Source organism: Pantherophis guttatus, chromosome 1 (genome assembly GCF_059756535.1).
Source record: "Pantherophis guttatus breed Tessera chromosome 1, ASM5975653v1, whole genome shotgun sequence".
NCBI lineage: Eukaryota > Metazoa > Chordata > Lepidosauria > Squamata > Colubridae > Pantherophis > Pantherophis guttatus.
Window position 1 is genome coordinate 147,099,177 of NC_142063.1, and position 16,004 is coordinate 147,115,180.

General features: G+C 39.5%; 1 long non-coding RNA gene across 2 annotated transcripts in view; it reads right to left on the reverse strand.

The window, feature by feature from the left end:
• Positions 1-1,511: 1,511 nt before the first annotated feature.
• LOC148116585 (uncharacterized) overlaps positions 1,512-16,004 on the reverse strand; it is a 74,089-nt gene continuing 59,596 nt past the window's right edge. For both annotated transcript variants that reach the window (XR_015731126.1, XR_015731125.1), the window contains 4 exons: positions 9,425-9,604; positions 7,383-7,659; positions 3,154-3,281; positions 1,512-2,276 (listed from right to left, as the gene is read on the reverse strand). This is a non-coding gene — a long non-coding RNA (uncharacterized LOC148116585). The remainder of the gene's footprint in view (positions 2,277-3,153; positions 3,282-7,382; positions 7,660-9,424; positions 9,605-16,004) is intronic.

Below are 16,004 nucleotides of genomic sequence, written 5' to 3' on the forward strand. Positions count from 1 at the left end.
AAAATGGGCAATATCATAATTCCTTCACCCCGCTGTTCTAGGCTGCCAGGTTTGCATGCATTGCACATCCATCTCATGGGATGGAGGTGTTGCCACATTTCCCCTTCAGGAGCACCAAGATTTAGAAATTGAATTAAGAGAATGCATTTCAGACTTCTATCTGTTGCCATTATCCTCCCTTTCTGGAAAACAGTGTCCAAAGCTCATTACTTAATGGGTATTCTAATGCGATCAAATATTGGTTTAAAAAACCCTGTCATGTATATCCCCTTTCAATACTTCTTTCCAGGATGATTTAAAATCTTCATTCATAGATATGCCAGAAAACCATAGGTAAAAGTTAATTTGATACTACAGTTTAATCAATAAAGCCAAGTTAACTTCCAATAGACACAATTCCCGAATCTGCATGTAATGAAGAATTTCAAAGAAGAGCCAAAAATAGAGCTTGCTTCAGCCCTCCTGAGGTAGAGATTTACTTAGATATCCAGCCTAAGCTGTCTATCAGTCCTGCAATGTGGTAGTATTGCTCTATATTTTAATCAGCATAAATACTAACTGGGCAGTAGATGATTGTCCTTGTTTCTTCCATCACGGGGGATAGAATCAACCATCCCTTTCAACACCATAAAAATATATATATAGAAGGGTACTTCTGTCTTGTAGGGTACTGAGTATTTCTTGGTGATCAACCTTCATTAAACCACCAGTGGGTAGATGCAGGGGGTCATTGTAGTCCTTTGTTAACCGTACAATATCAGAAAACAAAGCTATTTCAGCTATGCAGGAAGAGATCCATGGGATGCACAGCCCAATAGGTTTGAAGAGCACCAGGTAAGGAAATCTAATGGTGAGCTGCATACCCAGGAGATTATTTTAATTGCATCAGATAAAAATGTGGAATATAGTTACTGGAGGAATGATATTTATTTCTCTAATCTTTGATGTCTTTCTAATAGTACTTAGAATTCAAAGTTATTCTGTAGATACATTTCATACAGTATATTATAGTCCATCCATGCAGTATAATTTTACTAATTAAAAAGAAATTAGAGTATAATCACACTAATATTCATGTGTTAATTAAATGTGTCAAAGGCTTGTCTATGTTCTTTCTTTTTCTACTACTTTGTCAGAAAAAATGGTAACAATGAGTCACTATAGTAAACAGTGTACTTCAGTCATACAAAATGTGATGAATGTTCCTTAGCATCTCTTTTATGATAATTTTTCATTGCCTACTTTTTAAGGGAAGGAGTAGTGCTAATTACAAAATTCCACCTCATTAAAAATTATTTTTGATTTTTTTCATCAGTCTTTGTGAACATGAAACAATGAGATAGCCACCATACAATACCGTAGATTTCAATTTAACTAAATATTTGAAAAGCAACCAAAGACAGCAATATTGGTGCATTGGATGACATCTTAATCTTACTAAAAACAGGACATAATTTCAGCTGCTTAGTAATGTGGAAAAACAGAAATCTGTTGACGAGTTGTTTTTTTAATTTTTTAAAATAATTTTTATTGAGAGAGTATAGTAACAATAACGGATCAATAATTGTACTGTAAAAAAGAACTATGTGCATCACAGTTAATACAGCATAAAAATAACATACATTTAGAGTGAAAAAAGCAAAAATGAAAGAAGAAAAGCGCAAAGATGCATAAATCAAAAAAAAAAAATATAAAGATGATTTTTCATTTAATTTTACAGCAGTTATAGATATAAGTATAAAATAACATTTTCTATGGTTACAGCCATAGAAATGGTTTATCTCTCTATTATTTTTATTCTAACCCTCAAAACCATATATCATAACATCAGTTTTTCTGTTTCCTGCAAAGGTCAATAAAGGGTTTCCAATAATCATTAAATTTAGACAATGTCCTGTCCAGTGGTGGGTTGCTCCTGGTTCTGTCCGGTTCTATAGAACCGGTAGTAAAATCGGCGGGAGGCTCTGCCCACCTGGCATGACGTCATCATTGGTGATCTGCGCATGCACAGAAGAGCGCGCGCGTGAGCAAAGCAAGCAAGCACAATCCCACTGCAAACCATTAGTAAAGGTAAGTGGAACCCACCCCTTGTCCTGTCTCTAATTAAAGCAGTCCATTTGGCCATCTCAGGAAGTTCCATCATCTTCACTATCCAGTTCTTCATTCTGGGCAAAGTTTTATTTTAAAAAAAAAATAATAGTCTCTCTTATGTATGACTGCATCATATATAAAACAAAGTCCCATAACATTTTTTTCTAGCTGCTTATCCCTCAATCCTAAAAGAAAAGAAACATTTTTTTAAAAAAAATCTCTGGTTTCAATTGTACATGAATCTTTAAAGTCTTCTGTATTATTATTAATTCAATTTTAAACTTGCAATTAGAGATTATATAGAAACATACTGCTCCATCTTCTCATCTCGAATCTAACGACATCTCAACTGATTAGAAAATACATATCTTGAAATTATTCCTTATCAGGATAATATGTTTCTTCCCCTTTCATAAAATATTTCTCTTCTTAAAGAAAAATCAATGGCTAAATTTTGAGAACCACTTCTCAATAATGAAATTTTACTGGTTTTCTCAAAGAATGTTTGAAAAAAGTATTCTTTTTTTTTTTTATCTTGCTGTAAGAAATATTAGGGCTTTTTTATTTTCGGGTTTTGGTCTAATCCGAACACACCTCCCTTTTGATTTTAAATTAAAATATGTTAATAAAATCCTGAAGAAAAGTATGATGATTAAACATGGAAATGGGTTGCAGAATTATAGTTTTAACACAGGAGATTTGCCATATTTTGAAGAGTTTTGGCAAGAGTGACACTCCGGGTACTAATTTCAGCCATTGCTTTATAATTTCCTGCCAATGTACACCAACAAGATAACACAGTATTGCTAAAACAGGCAACACGAGGGATACCAATATGGTTGGGAACTTGTATCTGTGATTCTTGCATGATGCAGCATCACTAGGACATCCCTCACTCTATACTTGGTTTTGTTTGTCATGCAAAACATGACTATTATAACTTTTCTATACAATATATATTTCTTTAAAAACATTTATTCAGGTCAAAATAATCAAGCTTTTTTTTTAAAAAAACCTGAATATGGCACTTGACATTTGATGTGGAAGGTTTGTCTCACCTACCTTGTTCTGATGCCATGAATTCCAAAAAGTTTAAAGATATACAGTATATTCCGTTAGACCTGCGTAGTTCCTTTGGCCAATGCCTGATAGATATCATAGATCCCTCTTTGCTGACTGAACCCAATTTCCTAGTAGAAGACAAGGTATAACCTTGTTACCCTTCTTTACCTACTTCCAACTTCAGCTACTTCCACCTTTAGGTACTTCCAACTTAATTTCATTGCCACGGCAACTGATAGTTCTGGCACTAATCAGAAATTTCCTGGGGGATGGGGACAGCAATCTTCTGCTTGATCATCACCTTAAATCAAGGTAGACAGTACACACCTTGGTACTGTTGATATCCTGCTACTGTTCCCTTTGTATTATGCTAAATCAGTGGCCCCCAACCTTTTGGGCACCAGGGACCAGTTCTATGGAGAGAGGTTTTTCCGTGGACCGAAAAGGGCGTGGTTTTGCATGCTGCCTGTATCCCACAAATGGGGTTTTGCTTGTTTGCGCAGCCTGGTTTCTGGCATATCGTGGCCCAGTGTCAGTTCACAGATTGGGGGTTAGGGACCCCTGTGCTAAATGGTGCATTCTTTAACATATTGCTACTGTTTCCTCCCTCAGCATCACTTTGCCTAATGCAGGTAGTCCTTGATTTATGACCACATTTGAGCCCAACATTTCTGTTGTTAAGTGAGACAGTTTAGTAAATTTTGCCCCATTTTACATCCTTTCTTGCCACAGTTGTTAAGGGAATCCATGCAGCTCTTAAATTAATAACACAGTTGTTAAATGAATCTGGCTTCTCTTTGCTTGTCAGAAGGTCGCAAAAGATTATCATATGACCCCAGGACATTATAACTGTCATAAATATGAGGTTTTTGCCGAGTGTCTGGATTTGGATCAAATGACCACGGGGATGCTTTCACTGTCATAAGTGTGGAAAATGGTTATAAAGTCACTTTTTCCAATGTTGTTGTAACTTTGAATGGTCACACTACTTTGGAAAGTCTACTACTATGTCCCAAAGAACGTCTGGGCTCTTTTTACAATGTTATGAATGCCACCTCTGCTGCCTTGACTGTATTTTTGGTTAGGCCAATTGTTTCCTCTTGACCCCAACAGCATTTTGCAAAATATTCCCTTGGTATATTTTCTGGAATTCCTGGAGTTCAATAATATGTGAAATGGATGGATGGATGGATGGATGGATGGATGGATGGATGGATGGATGGGTGGGTGGGTGGGTGGGTTAGGTAGGTAGGTAGGTAGGTAGGTAGATGGTTGATAGATCTAAAACTCTCCATTAAATGGACTGTGCTCCAAATTAGACATTCGGTCCTCTCGCCCCTCCTGTTCAACATTTATGTGAAGCCGCTGGGCGAGATCATCCGTGGCTTTGGGGTGAGATACCACCAGTACGCTGATGACACCCAGCTGTACATCTCCACCCCAGGCCACCCCAACGATGCCCTTGAAGTGATGTCCCAGTGCCTGGAGGCTGTGCGGATCTGGGTGGGGAGGAACAGGCTCAGGCTCAACCCTTCCAAGACTGAGTGGCTGTGGCTCCCGGCATCCCGATATAGTCAGTTGACTCCATCACTGACTATTGGGGGCGAGTCGTTGGCCCCCACAGAGAGGGCTCGCAATCTGGGAGTCCTCCTGGATAGGCAGCTGTCCTTGGAGGAACATCTGACGGCTGTAACCAGGGGGACCTTTTGTCAGGTTCGCCTGATCCGCCAGTTGCGGCCCTTTCTTGATCGGGATTCCCTGTGCACAGTCACTCATGCCCTCGTCACCTCTCGCCTTGACTACTGCAACGCTCTCTACATGGGGCTCCCCTTGAGGAGCACCCGGAGGCTCCAACTGGTCCAGAATGCAGCAGCGCGGGTAGTGACGGGAGCAGCCTGGCGCTCCCATGTAACACCGCTCCTGCGCGAGCTGCACTGGCTCCCAGTGGTCTTCCGGGTGCGCTTCAAGGTGTTGGTTATCACCTTTAAAGCGCTCCATGGCATAGGGCCTAGCTATCTTCGAGACCGCCTGCTGCCACCGACAATCTCCCATCGACCCGTGCGCTCCCACAGAGAGGGCCTCCTCGGAGTGCCATCAGCCAAACAGTACAGGCTGGTGACCCCCAGGGGGAGGGCCTTCTCTGTGGGGGCACCTACCCTCTGGAATCAATTGCCTCCAGAGATAAGGAGAATCCAAGACCTCAGTGCCTTCCGCCGTGCCCTTAAAACCTTCCTTTTCCAGCAAGCCGGGCTGGCCTAATTTTTTAAGTGTTTTTAAGTGTTTTGTTTATTGTTTTTAATTAATGGGGCCAAATTTATATATGTATATTTTAACTGTATTTTAATATTTGTACTTGATGTTTTTACTTGGCTGTTCACCGCCCTGAGTCCTCAGGGAGAAGGGCGGTATACAAATTCAAAATAAAATAAATTAAATAAATTTAAAAAAGGGCAAAAGACGCACTGAGAAAACACAAGGGGTTTATAGGCTTCGAACTGTATTATAACTGCTTTAAATAATTTTTAATCTACCCAGAGATCTTCAGTTATTATGAAGATTAACAATAAGTTTTGAAGTGGTGTTAATGCCATAACAAACCAGATTTCAACTATAAAAATCATCTGGTGAAGATTAGAAACAAATATTATTAAGAATATGTTATATGATTCAAATAGCCTGATTAGGGCTTTTTTTGCCTCAACATCTTCTAGTGTATAGAAAAAAATTATATATATTTTAGTTATTAATAAATAAATAATTATTCATCATTAAGTGATGTGACAGAAGGCAATGTATCTAAATGAGAAATATGTTTGTCCTGTTCTCCCAATGCTTTCAAAGAGAATAAAAAAATTAAAAAATGTTAAATACTAAAGGAGAAGAATAGAATTAAGGTGGTTGATAAAGGAATTAGATAATTTTTTTAACAGCAAATGGGACAAGGAATAATGAAGATTTTTATCAAATATGTACCCTCTATAAAACCAGCCCCAAATATGAAATATCTGTTTTGTAGCCTGTCGCCACTCCCAATATTATGTGCCGCCCTTGACCAGTTCAAAAGCTACCAATTTCTGGCTTCTGAGAACATGCCCTCTCTTTTAGGTCTCAGCCATGCAATAATCATATTCTGACTGACCTTGAGCTCTCTCAGTCCATATCTCCCTCCCTCCCTCTCTCTCTCTCAGCCCAACTCACCTCACAGGATTGTTGCTCTAGGGCAGTGATGGCTAACCTTTTTGCCATCGCATGCCAAAAGCTGGGGGAGTGCGGGGTGGTCGCGCGTGTGTGTGCCCACACCCATAATTCTATGTGCCCTGCCCCCCCCACTCATGCACATGCGACCACTCCCATGCTCCCTTTGCTTTTGGCATGTGATGGCCCGGTGGCCCGGTAGGCCTGTTTTTTGCCCTCCCCACCCCGGAGGCCCTACGAAGGCCGGAAACAGCCCATTTGCCAATTTCCGGTGGGCCCAGAAGGCCCAAAAATCAGCTGGCCAGCACGCGCATGCGTGCTGGAGCTGAGCTAGGGCACCCTTCACGTGCCCACCAATGTGGCTCAGCGTGTCATCTGTGGCACACGTGCCATAGGTTCGCCATCACCGCTCTAGGGAAAATAGGAGGAGAAAGGTGTGTTGAATATGTTTGCCAGCTTGAATTATTTATAGAAATAATGAAGGCAGGATCAATCAATCAATCAATCAATCAATCAATCAATCAACCAATCTCAGGTTTCCCCAGGCAGAAAGGGGACATAAAACCATCTTCTCACACTCAGCCTGCAATAAGGACACTCATGCTGGCTGCCATGTGCGGAAGGAGCCATAAGCGAGCATTACATATGTTGCTGCTCTTCTGCTCTCAGATGTGAAGGTGTCAGATGAATGTTCAATGCCAGATATTAAAGCCTTATTGTAATGCTTGCCTCTTTGCTGCCCTCCCCCATAAGCAAAAATGTTAAGAGACCCTATGCAAGGTTTTGTATGTAGGAAGATAATCCTAACTAAACATATTTTGAACCATTTTCCCTTTTTATTTCTTTATCGTTACCTTTTTCTTTAGACAGCTGCTTCTGAAGTGTCTGTTCCTTTGCTTCAAGCTTGCTGGATTTTCTTTTTATCTGAAAATCTAAGCTTTAGACTGAGGCCATGGGGGAGATGGAACAAACCCTTTTCTCTCTTGGCCTTGGAACCTTACAGACTTCTGTTATTTGTTTTTAAAAGGACTCACCTTTTGTTCTCCAGTAGATGGAAAGGGTGGGGAAGTGGCGTTTGCCTTTACATTTCTCCCTCATGGAATGGGCATTCTATGTGTATCCAGAAGTCTGCAGAATTCTGAATGTTAAATAAGCAGGGTCATTCTCTGGCTGATTTTAATACATATGCAGAAAGTTCTTCAGATGAATATTGACTTGAAGTTGGATCTTCCCAGTCTTAATTTGACAACAGTCCCTCTGTTGCAGTACCAAGCTGACCCATGCCTCTTTCAACAGTTTTAAGTGCAGAAGCTGTCAAGATAGGAGACATAACTCAGGGACAGAGTGTAAACTCTGCCATCAACAGCCAAGAATGAGAAACAGGCTACTAGAGCTCATGAGGAAAGAACAGGAGAAATAGATTCAGGTTTTAAATCCCAAGGCTGCAGGTACATATATAGGGCTATGTAATTTGTAACTCTTTAAAAGCAAATCTACATCAGCATTTGCATTACTTTCAATAGAACTACTTATCTATCTGTACCTCCTCCTTGATTTTTCAGAAATGCTTAATAGCAGTTAGGAAGTGCTAGAAGAAAGGTTTATTGCAATAGTCTTGACAATGAAGGGTGCCTGAAGTCAAAAAATTCTCCACTGCTTCATCTGCTGGGTAGTCCCTAAAAGTGCTTTATGTCATAGCGGGATAAAAAAGATTGAGATAGCCATTGGGGCAGAATGATCAAAGCCCTGTCCCTTCTCTATGTATCTAAATATTGTCCACAAGTGAAAAGGATGAGGCAGGGGTGAAATGCTCCCGGTTCGGACTGGATTGGGCGATCTGGTAGCGATTGTGGTGGGTAGTTTGGCGATCCGGTAGCGATGGCAGAGCAAAGCTCCATCCACCCATCCCGGTGTCATTACTTCCTGGTTTTAACCAGGAAGTAATGTGTTTTTTACCTACTGTGCACACGCAGAAGGTTTTGCGCTTGTGCAGAAGGTAAGGAAGGTAAGTAGATTTCTCCCCTGGGATGAGGGCTTTTATTGTGTTGATAAGACCACCATCCTCTTGTTTTAAGGCATCTTTTTGATACTCTAGGACAAATGGGAAACTTCAGTCTTTAGAGGGCAGGATGCGATGTGGGAGAATGGGACCAAACTGTTTAGATTGTCAACCCTGAAGCTGATCTGGTCGGAGCCATCTTGAGGCTTCAGTGCTGCCACACTGGAGCGAGGGATGGGGAGGGGAGATTAGAGATAACTGGGGTTGTGTAGTCAAAATAAAATACTTTCTCTTGGGAACCAAGGATGTTCTCACACCTGGCCGGAGGAAGGAGGAGTGATATCTCCAGACCAGCGGACGCTGCTTTGATTGGGCCATGTGACTGATTGTTTGGGGTTGAGAGGAAAACTTTTACTTTTAATTAGGTGAAAACCAAGGGGCTCCTCAGAGTTGGTTTTCACCAGATATATGTCAATAAGGTATTTCCAATAAAGCTATTCTTTGAAAAATCCACCTGCCTCGGAGTTTTTGCTTGCAATGCATCTATTACTTGGAACCCTGACATAGATTGGATTTGGGGCAACTTTGAACATATGTAGTTGTTGGGGTTTTAAGTGAAATAAGTGCCTCATGCCTACAGCATTTTAAAATGTATGTATGAAGCACCTATTCACTATGTTTTTATTAGCACTTATTTTGCTTGATGTTTTCGCACAGAACAAGGAAAGATCCCATCTCTGAATGTTCATATTAGTTGCCTAATTGTGGCAGTTTATGGTTATTTAGGGAGAGCAACATGGATTGCAAAGAGACTAGTGTGGCCCAGGTCACGTTGCTGCCCAACCCAGTTTCAAAGAATGTAAGAGGCAGCTCTTTCCACAAAAGCCCTTTGTGCTTTTTCAGCAAAAGATTGTTCACATTGGACTTTTTTAAAAAAAAATTTTTTTTATTTATATGCCGCCCTTCTCCGGAGACTCAGGGCAGCTTACAATGCGTTAAGCAATAGCCTTCATACTTTTGTATATTTATACAAAGTCAGCTTATTGCCCCCAAAATCTGGGTCTTCAATTTACCTACCTTAGAAAGGATGGAAGGCTGAGTCAACCTTGAGCCTGGCGAGATTCGAACTTACAGTAATTGCAGACAGCTGGTGTTAATCACAATGCTATCAGTCTGCTGAGCCACCAGGCCCAGACTTCCTGGAAAGCAGAAAAATCTTCTGATATAGAAAGTGGTGGAGATTTATCCATCCTGTTCCTAATGGGAAAAATGCCTTGGTCAAAAATTATGTTAAGTTCTCCTAGGCAAGCAGACCGGTATTTTCACAGATGTCTTTTGGTATGTTTAGGTTTCTGGCATTTTCATGCTACAACAAGTGTATTTTCCCTAATACATCATCACTGTGTCCTTTAGCATTTATTTGGAGAGTTAATTGCCTCATCATTATACATTAATATTTATAGCATTATAAATCCAATGTTCTATCTAATTCTAAAAAAATAATAATAATCAAAGCTTCCACGTTGTCAAGAAGATCGTCTCAGTAATGACACCTTCATGGATCCATGTGTGTGTGGTTGACAAAGCTGATGATGGACAAGAAAAAGACAAAGAGTTTTACGGAAACACCAGTTCAAGTGTTCCGTTCACTGGCTTTGAGACTGGGAACATTGCAAATCTGACAAAAAATATTTTTAGCACTTCCTGATTTTGGCACAGTCAGATGCGCTAAAATATAAAGCAGCTTTATTTTCATTTTTTTCTTTCTTTTTTTTTAAAAAAGTGCTTCTCATTCCTTTATCAGATAAAACTATGACATTTCATGTACAAAAGCTAAGCAAGCAATGAAATATTCTGGCTCCTACCATAGTGTTTTAAATCTGTACTGGGCAAGTTAGGTTTCTCCCCTTTTTAGTTCTTTTTTTTTACAGACTGATTTTCTACTTCCAACTTATCAATGCAACGGTTTCTTGGGCATCTTTCCAGAACAGGTCCATCAACAATATTTACCCAACTGATTTTTCTATTGAAATTAGAAAGAGGGCATTTTTAAAACCAAGTAAAACTAATAAGGTGGTAAGTAACATCTTATCCCACCTAAACTACTTCTGGCATAATAATAGCTCTCCCTTTTTACTAGGCCCTCTTAAAGGTTTAAAGCTGATCACAGTCCTTTATGGAATGCTAATTTTCAAATTTGGGCAACGTGCCTAAAGCATATGCTCCTCTTTGTGCCCCTTTCTTTTCTATTTTTAATCGTCCTAAATTCTCTATAACTGTTCCTTTACTTTTTATGCTGGGATTAATAAGCAATCATACCAATTGAAGCATTTCTATTAATTCTGGCAATGTATCAACCTGGAGATAAGAACTGATGAGCTAATTCCTCTAAAATGTACTTGGCCACATATTTTCCAGTTTAGATCATGGGTTGGCAACATATGGCCTAATGATGTGGCCTGCCACGTGAAGTCATCCAACCTGTGGTCCCCAAAACAAGTATATTTATCTGGGTCATTCAAGAGAGAGACAGAGCAATTGCCACCTACTTGGGCAGCCTTTTTGGTGAGTCACCAGCTACCTCAGCATGGGCAGAGCAACATGTTCATCCAGAAATAATGGTGGTGGTTTGGCCTTTGGCTCCTCTGCAGAAGAAGGTTGCCAACCCTTGGTTTGGATCTCTCTTTTTACCTTCATAAATAAAAGCCCAAGCAAATAGACCCTTGACAAATTTTGAAACATTTATATTGTTTTCTGAATAGTTTTTATCCCAGAGCTATAATTGTACTCAACAATGAACTAAAGGGCCACCATCAGTGAGCTGTTGGACAGCATTACTTGGTCTGTTGTATGGATGTTTGGGTGGTTTACGGGTGGGGAATTTGTGGTGGGTGGGGGTGTGTTTGGGGATTGTTATGTATGTTGGACCTCGTCTTTGGGTGTTAAGTGAATTTCGTTGTATAGGTATACTGTGTATACATGTACAATGACAATAAAGTTATTATTTTATTTTATTTTATTGAACCTTCCAGTTACAATTGGAGACCTTATTTCTAAATTATTATGGAACAGATTGCCCCTAAATTGGTCTAACAAAGAATGACCTGGGAAAAGGATTCACAAAAGTCAAGAGGGAAATACAGTATAAAAATGGAAACGAATAGCTTCTTCTTCTTCAGCTCAAACTAAAGGAAAATGTTTTAATTTTTTTTTATAGCTGGTATATCACTGCTTATAAATTAGAATGTATGAATAAGGAAAGCTCTGCTTTATGTTGCAATGGCTGTGAGGGAAAGGGTCTGCATTTATTTATTTTTATTTAAATTTAAATCTGCATTTTCATATGTGTGGTCCTTGCCCCAAGTCTTTTCCTTCTGATCTGAGATGTTCTGGGAGATTGGCAATGTTATAAATCAAATAATGAATATGCATCCATAGCTTCCTTGCTGAATATATATTTTAATCTCCATTGCACATATTTACTCTAATGAACCAGTGGTAGTTTTGCTGACTGCTGCCGAATGTCTACAGCCAAACACTAGAAAGACAACATTATGATGCTGCAGCTGTGGTTTCAGAACTATATTGCTCTAGCAGAGAAGCTAGCTGACATTCTTTGCCTTTAAATCAGAGGTGGTATTCAGCAGATTCTGACCAGTTCTGGAGAACCGGTAGTGGAAATTTTGAGTAGTTTGGAGAACTGGTAAATGCTACCTCTAACTGGCCCCGGCCCCATCTATTCTCTGCCTCCCGAGTCCCAGCTGATCGGGAGGAAATGGGGATTTTGCAGTAACCTTCCCCTGGAGTGGGAAGGGAATGGAGATTTTACAGTATCCTTCCCCTGCCACGCCCACCAAGCCACGCCCACCAAGCCACGCCCACAGAATCGGTAGTAAAAAAAATTGAATCCCACCACTGCTTTAAATGGGGCAAATCCTTCTTTAATGTATGGTCTGATTTTATGACTTACACCAATCAGGGGAACTGTGACCTCTTTACGCCAAAAAATGTTACTAATTGGGTGGTGGAGGCAAATACAGGCTTTCTTGCTTTGTTTAAAAATTTATTTAAGTAGGGGTATGATTGTCTTAAAAAAACCATAAAAAATAATTTTGTGCCTGAGAAGAGTCAAGGAGTGGGTAGGGCTTGGTCAATGTCTAAAATATCCCCCTTCTGTCGGCACAGATTTTCTTCAAAATGCCAACTCTGGGTACCTTCCCATACTAAAGTGCCCAAGGGATACCAAGGACAGACCTTTTCAGTGGTAGCCCTTGATTTAGGAATGCCATTGCAACTAGGTCAATTATCTTTATTGCTTTTATTTCTTCCAGACCTTTGAATCATTTGCTAATCCCCCTGTGATATTTTAACATTTTTACTACTTTTTTTTTTAACTCTCTGCTCTTGTTTTATTGTATATTTTGTTATCATATCTTGCACAGGTTAGGTGATGTGTTAATGTATTCTTTTATCAACAGATTGTTGATAAAATGTATCCTTTTAAACAACAATTTAATCTTCCATTTAAGTTATTTGAATCTGTCTGCAACCTGCTTAAGAAATTTAATTATTTTTAAAACCTTACACTTCAATCAAGCATGTTAAACACTTCATGTGCATAAAATATGGTAATTGTTATGAATTCAGGCTACTAAAAATCTTAATGCAAAGGAATGGTGGCAACTTTTGAAAGAATAGTTCAGAATAAAAGAATAATGTAATGGTGCCATGGTTCCTAAACTGCATCCATTGTTCCTGAAAAAGATTTCCATTTACACAACAAGACTTTGCATTCTTTTCTTTTCACTCTGACTCTACCTTTCTCCCACGAGTGCAAACCATAATTATTTCCTATTAGACGCGGCCACTGGATATTTCAGTAGGATAATACCCTTTTATAGAATAAGAATCTAATTTGATGTGATGTGACTTGAGGTTTAGAAACCACAAATCACATCACATCAAAACTTTGCAACAGATCCAGACTATTGCACATTAAAGCAATAGCAATCGCATTTGGACTTATGTACTGCCCCATAGTGCTTTACAGCACTCTAGTGTGTGTGTGTGTGTGTGGAGTTTACAATGTAGACACATTATTTGCATATTGCCCCCAACAATCTGGGTCTTCATTTTACTGATCTCAGAAGGATAGAAGGCTGAATCAACCTTGAGCCGGTCAGGATCGAACTCCTGGTAGTGGGCAGAGTTTGCCTGCAATACTGCATTCTAATGAACGTGTCACTATGGCACCATGTTACTACAATGCTTTGTATTACTACAGCAAAGAAACAAAACAATTAAAAATGTGACAAAATGAGAATCTGAATATAAATTCTAAGGGGAAAATTCATTTTGACATTTTGAAGCCAAAAGTTATTGTAGACAATCAAATAAAAATGAATCCACTTGTTTTCCCACCACTGACATTTTTTGAAAAAACTTTTCAGATATCCAACAGGCCTGATGATTGGTTAAAGACTCAATTCAGAAAAACTCTAAATTAGACCCAGGTCTTATTTAATAATAGCATAAGTCACTGCAGTAAAATTATATGCTAAGTTTAATTATGTCAAAATTCTGCTTACAGGGTTAAAATCTAAAGGGAAGCAGAAGAGCAAGAAAAGAAGGATAAATAGGAAAAGGAATGGAAGAGGAGATAATAAGTTAAAGACGACCTGGAAAAATAGAAATGTTTTTAATTTTTTTAGGAAATGAAATAGGAGTGACAGACTAATATAAAAATATAATAGTTAATCATTAAACTTTCAGATTAAGAATTTAAATATTTAACTACCGTATGTCATCTCGCCTGCTTAGCTTTTTGTATTCAATTAACCTTTCTTTTTTCTGCCATTGATATATCCAACAATATGTCAAACATGTTCTTTCTAGCATTTTTTCTATCTGACTTTCTGCTCCTGCCTATGCATGATTTCCTTCCTTCCTTCTTTCTTTCTTTCTTTCTTTCTTTCTTTCTTTCTTTCTTTCTTTCTTTCTTTCTTTCTTTCTTTCTTTCTTTTCTTTCTTTCTTTTTTTTCTTTCTCTTTCTCTTTCTCTCTCTCTCTTTTTTCTCTTTCTTTCTTTCTCCTTTTTCTTTTTTCTTTCTTTCTTCTTTCTTTCTTTCTTTCTTTCTGTTTTCTTTCTCTCTTTCTTCTTTCTTTCTCTTTCTCTTTCTCTCTTTCTTCTTCCCTTCCTTTCCCTTTCCTTTCCTGATTTCATTTTTTAGTCTATTATGGTTTTACGATTTCTACAGCATATTTTTGGCATGCAATAAGTGAATCCTGATGTTCCTGCTCCATGTCATTCATTCCTGACATCACCTCCCTCTCTCTTTACTCCTTCCTTTCCCCCTTCTGAGTTGAGAAGTGCCAGGAGCTTCTCCTGCTCCCTCATTCTAGGTGTGACAAGCTAAAGAGCGTTGTGATGACCCTTTCTCCCTTTTCATTTCTTCTTCAGCTGATCAAGGAAGCTGCTAAAGCTGATGAGATATTCCACTCCTCCTCTTTGCTCCCCTCTATCTACCCCCATCCTGCCTAAGTCAGGAGTCAGGGAGGACTTTTATTTATTGTTTGGTTGGAACCAATAAAATATGTTCCTTTTCTGGTTTTCCACTCTTGTTTCTTTCTGGCACTAGACTGCAGAGAGATATTACCATTTCTTTTACTTCTTTGACAGGCAGTCCTTATTTCTCTATCAATCCTTATATAAATGTCTCTCTCTGTTGTGGCCCGCCAGCGGCCTGCGCGGATCGTGGCTGATCCCGACGAGGAGGAGGCTGGTGTGGGGTTGTGGCAGCAGCTGGCGCAGCCGGCGCTCGCGTCGGACAGTGAGGAGGCTGAAGGGGATGTGGTGCCAGAGGCAGAGACTCAGCCAGGGCCTTCAGAACCTCCAGAAGCTCCTTCAAGTGGAGAGAGCGAAGTGGAGGAGCCTCTCTTCAATGCTCGAGCTGCCAAAAGGCAGGAGTGGCTACTCAGGAGGAGGAGGTCTCCTCGAGAGTAAGGTTTGAGGATAATTGGTCACTCCCTTAGCCTATTTAAGTCCCATGCAGTTAGTAATTTCTTGCTAGAAACAACGTGTAATTATTACAGAGCATTTTTGAAGAGTGAGTGTCTTATCATATCTTCTTTTCTGGGCTGGTTGCCAACCTTTGCCAGACTTCGTTTATTCTTGGTACGTTATAACTTTGATAAGGACCGTTGGTGTGTGTCACAATCCTTGGGAATCCGGAACTGGGGCAGAATACTCTAACCCCCCAAATAAGTCTCTCTATCCTACGGAATCAGGATTGATAATAGGTGCTGAAACTTGACTGTATTGTAATCAGGAGACGTGGGTCTGTGAGGGTATTGCAGCATTAAAGAAGTGTGGGGTGAGTACTTGGCCTGTGCCGAAAATCCAAAATATGTTCACTTTCAAATTCTTTCTTCCACCACCAAGGAGGAAGTTGGGGTGAGAGAAGATTCATAGGGAGCAAGAAAGGAGTTTCAGGCCTTGGAGGGAATGATGGAAACCAGATGTATTAACAGTGTGGATAGAAGTATAGACAAAACATCATAGGAATGATCCGTGCAATTACAAGGAATAATCCATTAAACCTGACATCTAGCTTCTTATATAGTTATGTGTAGAAAAGTCATAGAAAACTAAATGTGGT